This window comes from Apodemus sylvaticus, chromosome 3 (assembly GCF_947179515.1).
Source record: "Apodemus sylvaticus chromosome 3, mApoSyl1.1, whole genome shotgun sequence".
Classification (NCBI taxonomy): domain Eukaryota; kingdom Metazoa; phylum Chordata; class Mammalia; order Rodentia; family Muridae; genus Apodemus; species Apodemus sylvaticus.
In genome coordinates this window covers 121,614,015-121,622,555 of record NC_067474.1, presented here as the reverse complement: position 1 = coordinate 121,622,555, position 8,541 = coordinate 121,614,015, and the positions used below count along the sequence as shown (strand labels likewise).

Genomic DNA, 8,541 nt, shown 5'->3' with positions numbered 1-8,541 from the left:
TGTGTGTGTGTGTGTGTATGTGTGTGTGTTTGTGTGTGTGTGCCACTGTGCAAATGTGGAGGTCAGAGGACAACTTGTGGGAAACAGTTCTCTCCTTGACCGTGTGTGTCCTGGGGAATCACACTTCAGGCTGTCAGGCCTGATGGCAGGCACCTTAACCCCCTGAGTTGTCTCACTGGCCCTGTCTGTCGAATTTTCTGTCTCATTCGATCTCGAGGGCAAGCTGCAGAGATAAGGATTAGAACTTCTCTTTACAGTTGAGGAAACAGACTCAGCGATGATAAGGAACTGGTACAGAGTTGAAAGTTAAAAAACTGAGTAGCAGGCTAGGGGACAATAGCCAAGCATCGAATCAGGCACCCCTGAAGAGACGGAGTCTTCACCTATGTGGGGACTACACAGTCAAAGGAGCTGGCGGACTCCACATGCTTCTCCTCACCCAGAGAGAAAGGCTAGCCATCTTCTTTCTCTGCCAAGTGCAGTATCACTGATTGGACCAGTCTTGTTCTTCAAGGACTGTGGCATCAAGTCAAGAAAGTGAGAACAGAGACAGAGGGAGGTGGGGAGTGGGTTGGGTGGGATGGGGTGGTTCTGATGACATTGGCACTGAGCAGCTGAACGTGAAACAAGGGACATTTTTTAAGGCATTTCTCAGGCTGAGTGTGGAAGCATATACCTATGAATCCTGTGACTTGAGGGGCAGAGGCAGGAGGATTGTCTTAAGTTTTAAGTTCAGCCTAGTTTATGTAGAGAATTTCAGACCAACTAGAACAGTGTAAACCTTTGTTATATGAACCTTTGGTTACAAATAAACAAAGCAAAACAAAAGCCAAGATACCTTCACAGCATTAGAAAATACCAGCAGGGAGGAAAAGATGGCTCTGTGGTCAATAGTGTATACTGCTCTTGTAATGGACCTGAGTTGGTTCCCTGTTTGGGAGGTTTACAGTTGCCTGTAACTCCTGTATCTGCTTGATGAGCTCAGTTTTGTGATAGTGACCCAATTTGTGGTATCATCAGGGTGATGATTATTGTATGTTGCCATAGCAGGGTCACATGCTGAATGACACAGCACCCAGGCAGATGGGGCCTAGGGACTGTGAACAGAAAGGGTGAGGGACCTCACAAGAGCTAAGAACTTATCATGTGCCAGATGCCCACAGCATCAGGGCAAGCCACCACCGAGGCCTCCAGGGGCCCCTAGATTAGTGGAGGTGACAGACAGCTGCTACAGCCTCACTGTAATGTAGTGAGGAGACTGCCAGATGCACATGGGAACAGTTCTGTACACATTGATGGGGGAGAGGGTTGTACTGTCAAATAACCTTTCTTGGGGGAAACCGTTCCTTGGTTCAGGAACACCTGAACCAAGTCTTGAGGGAAGAAAAAAGTCAGGAGAAACCACTCCAGAAAGGAGAGACCTGGATAGGCAACAATGTCAAGACAAGAAGGGTTGAGGACAGGGCTCAGTGGTTAAGAGCATTGGCAGCTTTTCCTACACGACCCAGGTTAAATTCCCAGCACCCACATGGTAGCTCATAGCCATCTGTTAACTCTAGCCCTGGGAGATCTGACACCCCCTTCTGGCTTCTGAAGGCACTGCACACCCATGTACACAGATATACATTTAGGCAAATGCATAAAAGTTAGAGTGAATAAAGCCTCAATTTTTTTTTTTTTTTTACAAAGAACTTAGTTGAGAATTACAAGCAGGTCCACGTGTCCAGAAGTGGATCTGAGGCAGTGACTCTAGCTGATGGAGCCAGCATGCCATGGGCCACCATAGTCTCAGAAGAGACTTGACGTAAGAACTAAACAAAGCAGATGTCATTCAATAAATGAGTAATTCTATTTATTTATTTTTGAGAGAGGTTGGCCTCAAATTCTTTGGTAGTTAAGGTTAACCTTGAACTCTTGATCCCACTCCACTTCCCAAGTGCTGGGATCACACTGATGCACAGCCACACTAGGTTCAGATGTGTCTTTAAACCTGTTCTGCAGACAGGTGGGGGAGGGGAGTTAACCTGAGCTGTCATCGGGGAAATGCTGCAAAAGCACAGGTGCTCCCAATCTGGCTTCCCGTTTCCTTGGACCTTAACTCTGCACCCTGAAGCTTCAATTTCCTATCTTGAAAGAGGAGATAGTGGAGCCTTGAAAGAGTCCGGAAGAACAATTAAGTGGCTAACTCAAAGGAGATGCTTGAAAATGGGAATTATAGCAACAGCTTGAGTAAGAGAGGATGATGTCAGGAGTAAGAAAGTGGTGGTGGGGGGCAGAAGAGGGATCAGATCTCAGAGAAATTATTGGAGAAACTCTGTAGATGGCTCCACCGGTGGGAACAGAAGGGTGTGCAGACAGGAAGAGTCCAAGAATATTGTACATCTTAGTTATAGTTTCTATTGCTGAAATAAACACAATGATCAAAAGCAACTTAGGTAGCTGGAAAGATGGCTCAGAGGTTAAGGGCTTGTCCAGAAGTCCCGAGTTCAATTCCCAGCAACCACATGGTGGCTCAAAACCATATAATGAGATCTGGTGCTCTCTTCTGGCCTGCAGGCAAACATGCAGGCAGAATGCTGCACACATAATAAACATATCTTTTTTTTTTAAAAGCAACCTGGGAAGGAAAGGGTTTATTTTCATCTTACTTTTCTCAGGTCACGCTCTCTCACTGAGGAAACTCAGGGCAGGAACTTGGAGGAAGGGACCAAAACAGTGGCTGTGGCCTAGAACTGCTTGCTCAGCCAAGTCTTACAGTATCCTGGACCGCCTGCCCGAGGGTGGTACCACTCACAGTGAGCAAGGCCCTCCCACATCAATCACCAATCAGGAAAAAGTACCATTACCCACAGGACAATTTGGTAGGGCCAGATTTTTCTCAACTGAAGTTCCCTCCCTGGTACCTCCCCTCAGACAGTTCTTCACTGACTGACAATGGGCTGGATGACAAATTTTGTGATGAACTTGCTGAGTATGATTTTTCACATGGGCATGTAAATCAGACTGTTGAGTTCACAACACAAATGAAAGCTGTTCATTGACAAGAATGAGACTACATTGCCCCAGGGACAGCATTTAAGGAGAATGGTAGACAGAGACTTGACTGAACCTTGGAGAAATAAATACCTGCTAGGCAAAGAAGAAAGGGTACACTTTTGTGTTTGAGTCTGAGAAGCATGGTTTCGACGAGCACGAGAGAGTTGAGTGGAAGTAGAGTTTCAGGTCGTGGATGCCAGTTAGGATTACCACATCTCAGTCTGCATGGCGCTGTCACCAGCTTTAGCGCCCAAAGTCCCTATCTTAGGGATGCCGTTCTTCTTGGACAAAGTGGGGTGTTTGGTCACCTGGAGTCAGCGGTATTGGGAGAGCCACGTGCACACAGTGGAGAGGATAGCGCATACACGGACCGGCGGAGAATGAAGGAACACAGGTAGCTATGGCCAGAGCTGTTCTGCTGAGTGGTAGAGGCTGAGGCTAGGTTGTGAGAGTTGATGGTTAAAGGCCAGGGAGGGAGGAGGAAGCAACGAAGCGTGCTAGCAACTCACTTAAGAGGGGTCATTGACAAGTCACCGAGTTCCTGAAGCTTGGTCAGAGAGCATCTAGGATAGGAACAACTTGAACATCCTGAAGATACGGGTGACCAGAATCAGCAAGGTTTAATGCTGGAGGGAAGAGGGCCATGCTACGGAGTCGGACCCCAAAGAGAAGGAGCCCATGGGGCAACAAGTAGATGGACTGAGGAGAGACAGTGAGCCTGGGTACGGATGCCCAACTGGCTCAGGGCAGGAAAGAAAGCTCAGGCACATGTATGCTGAGCAGGGCTGGTGAGGAGGCAGAGGGGAGTGTGTCTTAGGCAAACCAAGCCTGGGCTGAGTTCCAAGGAAGGAGCAAAAAGGGTGTTGCTAAGTTAGAGGCAATGGGGAACGAGGAAAAGAGTGCACAGGTATTTCCCCATGACCTACGGCCCCAGGGGCAGGATGTCTGTGGTGCTTGGTCTTGAACAAGCCATTTACCGTTGGAGGTCTAGCTTCTTCCTTCACTTCCAGTAAGATTACATAACTGCACTCCAGCACTGTGTGATTGTATAAACCAGTCTGTCCTGGACTCTCGAGCCTCTGGGCAAAGCACTTTCTGTACCTTTCTTACTGGGTTGAGTGTGAATCATTTTCTATTCAGAAGGAATGAACCCTGGGGAACAAGACATGAGCCTTCAATTCAGCAAGGCCAGGTGCCAAGCTGGAGAGTCCTAACTGCCATCAACTCAAAACTGCCATTCTGATTACTTTCCCTAAGGGGTCTCAGTAAATATTAACCAACACTGGATGACCTTGGACAAGCTACTAAAACCATTCACCAACTAGATTAACCTAACCATCAGAGAAAATCTTGCCAGGAGAGCTCCCCATGGCCACGTAGCCGCAGAGACAGAATAGTGGTGGGGATAGAGGCACACACAGAAACGCTTATTCCTGGAAAGGCCGTTCCCTCAGACTGGGTTTCCCAGAAGCAGGACTCAACAGGAGTTCTTGTTCTAGAGATGTATCGCAGTAATGTTTTCAGAAGTTGGGGGAAGTGAGCAGAATAAAACACGGGGCGGGGGGGGGGTGAGGGGCAAGCAGGAGTGTAAGCGCTTCTGGAGCCCCAATTCAGTCGGCCTCCATGGGAAGCTCTGGAGCATAAGTTGTGTACAGAGTTAGTCTCACCAAAGGACCGATGTCGATGAATTATTGGGTGAAGTTGGAGGGAGGGAGTGAGAACTGTTTTTGTTTGGCTTGGGGTAATTTTGTACAGAAGAAGGCAAATTTCCTCAGCAAACCCTTAGAAACAATACGTTCATGTGGGTTACCAGAAGAAGGGGCACCCACAGGATCCACTATAGCACATTTATGGTCTGCGTATGAAGTGTCACCTGTTGAATTCTGCCTCCCAGGCTGCTAGTGTTCTTTTAGGAGGCTCTGGGAGCTTAGAAAGTAGGACCTATCTGGGATAAGTAGGTCACTAGGGCAGGGTTCTTGAGCGTGGAATTTTGTCCCTGGTCCCTTCTTCCCCTCTGCTCTCTTTCCTGGGAGCCAGTATTTAGATGTCGATGAAGGCTGAGGATTCCTTGGGTTCTCACCTCGTCCTTGGAAAGTTTTGTGGTGAGCTTTATATAAAAGTGTAAAACAACCTTGGGGCTCCTCCGGCGAATGTGTAAAGTAGCTTTCTGTGCTGGGCATCCTTTTGTATTGGGGTAATGGTAAGATGACTGGGACTCTGCTAAAACTCCTTTACTGAAGCAGTCGGCCGCATGCATTTGGTTGCCCATAGCCTCCCCAAACTGTGAGCTTAGTGGCAGCAGGGGTCACATCTGTTCTGATTGTTAAAATAACTGTACCAGGTAAGAGTGGGTGAGGGGCTAGCCTGCAGCAGCAGGCATCTTCCAGACTCTCAGATGTGTACAGGAAGACAGGTCAGGAAAGTGGTCATGACAATGACTGTGCCATTTGGGAGCATATATGTTTTTTGCTTTTTTGTTTTTTGTTTTTTTAGTCTTTGACTATCAATAGGACTCTGTGTGTGTACTACAGTTTTTAAATAAATATATGTTTTCATTTTTCTGTAATAACTGTCCTGGTGTGCTAATGTTAGTTGGTATGATAGTTGCTTATTTCATTTTCTTTTTTTTTCTTTTTTTTAAATTTATTGATATATTTATTTACATTTCAAATGATTTCCCCTTTTCTGGACCCCCACTCCCCGAAAGTCCCATCAGTCCCCTTCCCTCCCCATGTTTTCCCACCCAACCCTTCCCACTTCCCTGTTCTGGTTTTGTCTTATATTGCTTCACTGAGTCTTTCCAGAACAAGGGGTCACTCCTCCGTTCTTCTTGTACCTCATTTGATGTGTGGATTATGTTTTGGGTATTCCAGTTTTCTAGGTTAATATCCACTTATTAGTGAGTGCATACCATGATTCATCTTTTGAGTCTGGGTTACCTCACTTAGTATGATGTTCTCCAGCTCCATCCATTTGCCTAAGAATTTCATGAATTCATTGTTTTTAATGGCTGAATAGTACTCCATTGTGTAGATATACCACATTTTTTGCATCCACTCTTCTGTTGAGGGATACCTAGGTTCTTTCCAGCTTCTGGCAATTATAAATAGTGCTGCTATGAACATAGTGGAACATGTATCCTTATTACATGCTGGGGAATCTTTTGGGTATATGCCCAGGAGTGGTATAGCAGGATCTTCTGGAAGTGAGGTGCCCAGTTTTCGGAGGAACTGCCAGACTGATTTCCAGAGCGGTAAAAATATGGAACGCTTCACGAATTTGCGTGTCATCCTTGTGCAAGGGCCATGCTAATCTTCTCTGTATCGTTCCAATTTTAGTATATGTGCTGCCGAAGCGAGCACCTTATTTCATTTTCTTAAGAAATTGCTGCTGGGTGGTGGTGACACAGACCTTTAATCCCAGCACTTGGGAGGCAGAGGCAGTGGATCTCTGTGAGTTCAAGGCCAGTCTGATCTACATAGTGAGTTCCAGGACAGTCAGAAGTACGTAGTGAGACCCTGTCTCAAAAAAGAAGGGCAGACAGATGGACAGACAGACAGACAGAAATGAAGAAAGGAAGAATCTTATTCTAAACTGTGTATGGAGGCCAGGACCAGGGATGTACCTAAGTGAACAAGCACAAAGCCCTGGGTTCAATCCCAGCACTGCTCACACAAAACAAACCCAACCAGCCTTTTCTCTTTTAACTCCTGCACACACTCCCTCCACATACCTTCTTTAAAAAGGAAGAAAAAACAAAACATTTTGCTCTTTGAAAACCCTTGTTAAAGCCAAGCATGGTGGTTCATGCCTTTGATCCCAGCACTTGGGAGGCAGAGGCAAGTGAATTTCTGAGTTTGAGGTTAGCCTGGGCTATAGAGCAAGTTCCAGGACACCATGGCTACACAAGAAACCTTGTCTTGGGAAGGCAGGAAGGCAGGAAGGCAGGAAATGAAAAGCCCCGTTAGGAGTGGAAGACAAACTACAGGCTAGGGAGAAAGTATTTGCAATTGCACATTAGCAAAGACATGCACCATAGAAACATCATTCAAAAGCCAGCAGCAAGCAAACACAAAACAGTCTAATTAGGAAACAATGGGAAACACACAGGTGATGTTCAGCCAGGGGGATGTGCAGACGAAGAAAAGCTCACGAGAAGATGTTTAGCATCAGCAGCCATCAGGAGATGCAAATTAAACCCCAGTGAGCTAAGACTGCAGCACATGCATAAGGGACTAGGAATCAGCAGAGCTTTAGAGCTTGCTGTGTGAGGCCCTGGGCTCAGTCCCAACAGGGCATGGTCCTGCGTGCCTGGGGTTCCAGCATTTGAGAGATAGAGGCAGAAGAATCAGAAGTTCAAGGACACCCCCCCAGCTACACACTGTGTTTGAAGCCAGCCTGGGATACAAGAGATGCTATTTCAAAAATATAAAATAAAATAAAATAAAATAAAATAAAAAATAGAGAATGGCTAAAATAGAAAAAAAGTTCTATGAAGAACTTAGAAAAATTGGATCAGAAAGTAAAATAGTTCATCCACTGTGGAAAACAGTTTGGCCTTTCTCTCTCTGTCCTTCTCTGCCCCACCCCTTTCTTTTGTTTTTTCAAGACACCCACCTGCCTCTGCCAGAGGCCCAGTGTCTCTTTGTTTCTGACCGTGTGGTGTAATGTAGGCCACCCTCACAGGTGCTTGCATTATTCGTGTGAGCCCCCAGGGCTGGCAGGCTGGTTACTTTCTACTCGTGTGCGTCACCTGATGAGAAATGAGAAATCCGGAGTCATTGGGTCGGTTTTCCTCTTTGAGAAAGTGTTTTTACTTACTGTTGCTTCCAATATTTTTGGTCTTAATTTCCAGAAGTTTGATGACAATGCGTGTTTGTGTCAGTCATTTGTCCCTGTGATCAAACACTTGAGCAAATCGACTTAGAAGAAGAAAGAATTTCTTGGGTTTATAGTTCATGGGCTCCAGCCCATGCTTGTTGTGCTGTGCTGCTTTGGAGCCACAGCGAGTCATGAGTCAGGATTCCATGGCCAGGATAGATCACAGTTGCTCACCTCGCAAGGAAGCCGGGGGCGGGGTGGGGGGGTGGGGGGGTGGGAGGTGGGGGGTGGGGGGTGGAGGGATGGGGGGGGAGGTGGGGGCAGGACAAAAGAGGCTGGGGCTAAGAAATACCTTTCAAACACTCACCGCAGATACCTGCCTCCTTCACTGATTGTCCTCAATTTCTATCCTGAGTCTAATAATCCCAGTACTTGGGAGATAGAGGCAGGCAGATTTCTGAGTTCGAGGCCGGCCTGGTCTGCAAAGTGAGTTCCAGGACAGCCAGGGCTACACAGAGAAACCCTGTCTTGAAAAAAAAAAACCAACCCCCCCTCCAAAAAAAAAATAGAGAGAGCTATATCCTGAGTCTTTTCCGTGAATCCAACAACGCTAAACTGGAAGTCATGCCCTCTTGACGCTATGCTACCATTTCCTCAAATCTCCACCTCTGAAAATTTACAGTG

At 46.6% G+C, this 8,541-nt stretch overlaps 1 non-coding gene across 1 annotated transcript; it reads right to left on the bottom strand.

The window, feature by feature from the left end:
- Positions 1-6,291: 6,291 nt before the first annotated feature.
- Positions 6,292-6,398, bottom strand: LOC127682025 (U6 spliceosomal RNA). The gene has a single exon (XR_007977327.1). It is a non-coding gene; the product is annotated as a U6 spliceosomal RNA (small nuclear RNA).
- Between the last annotated feature and the right edge of the window lie 2,143 nt (positions 6,399-8,541).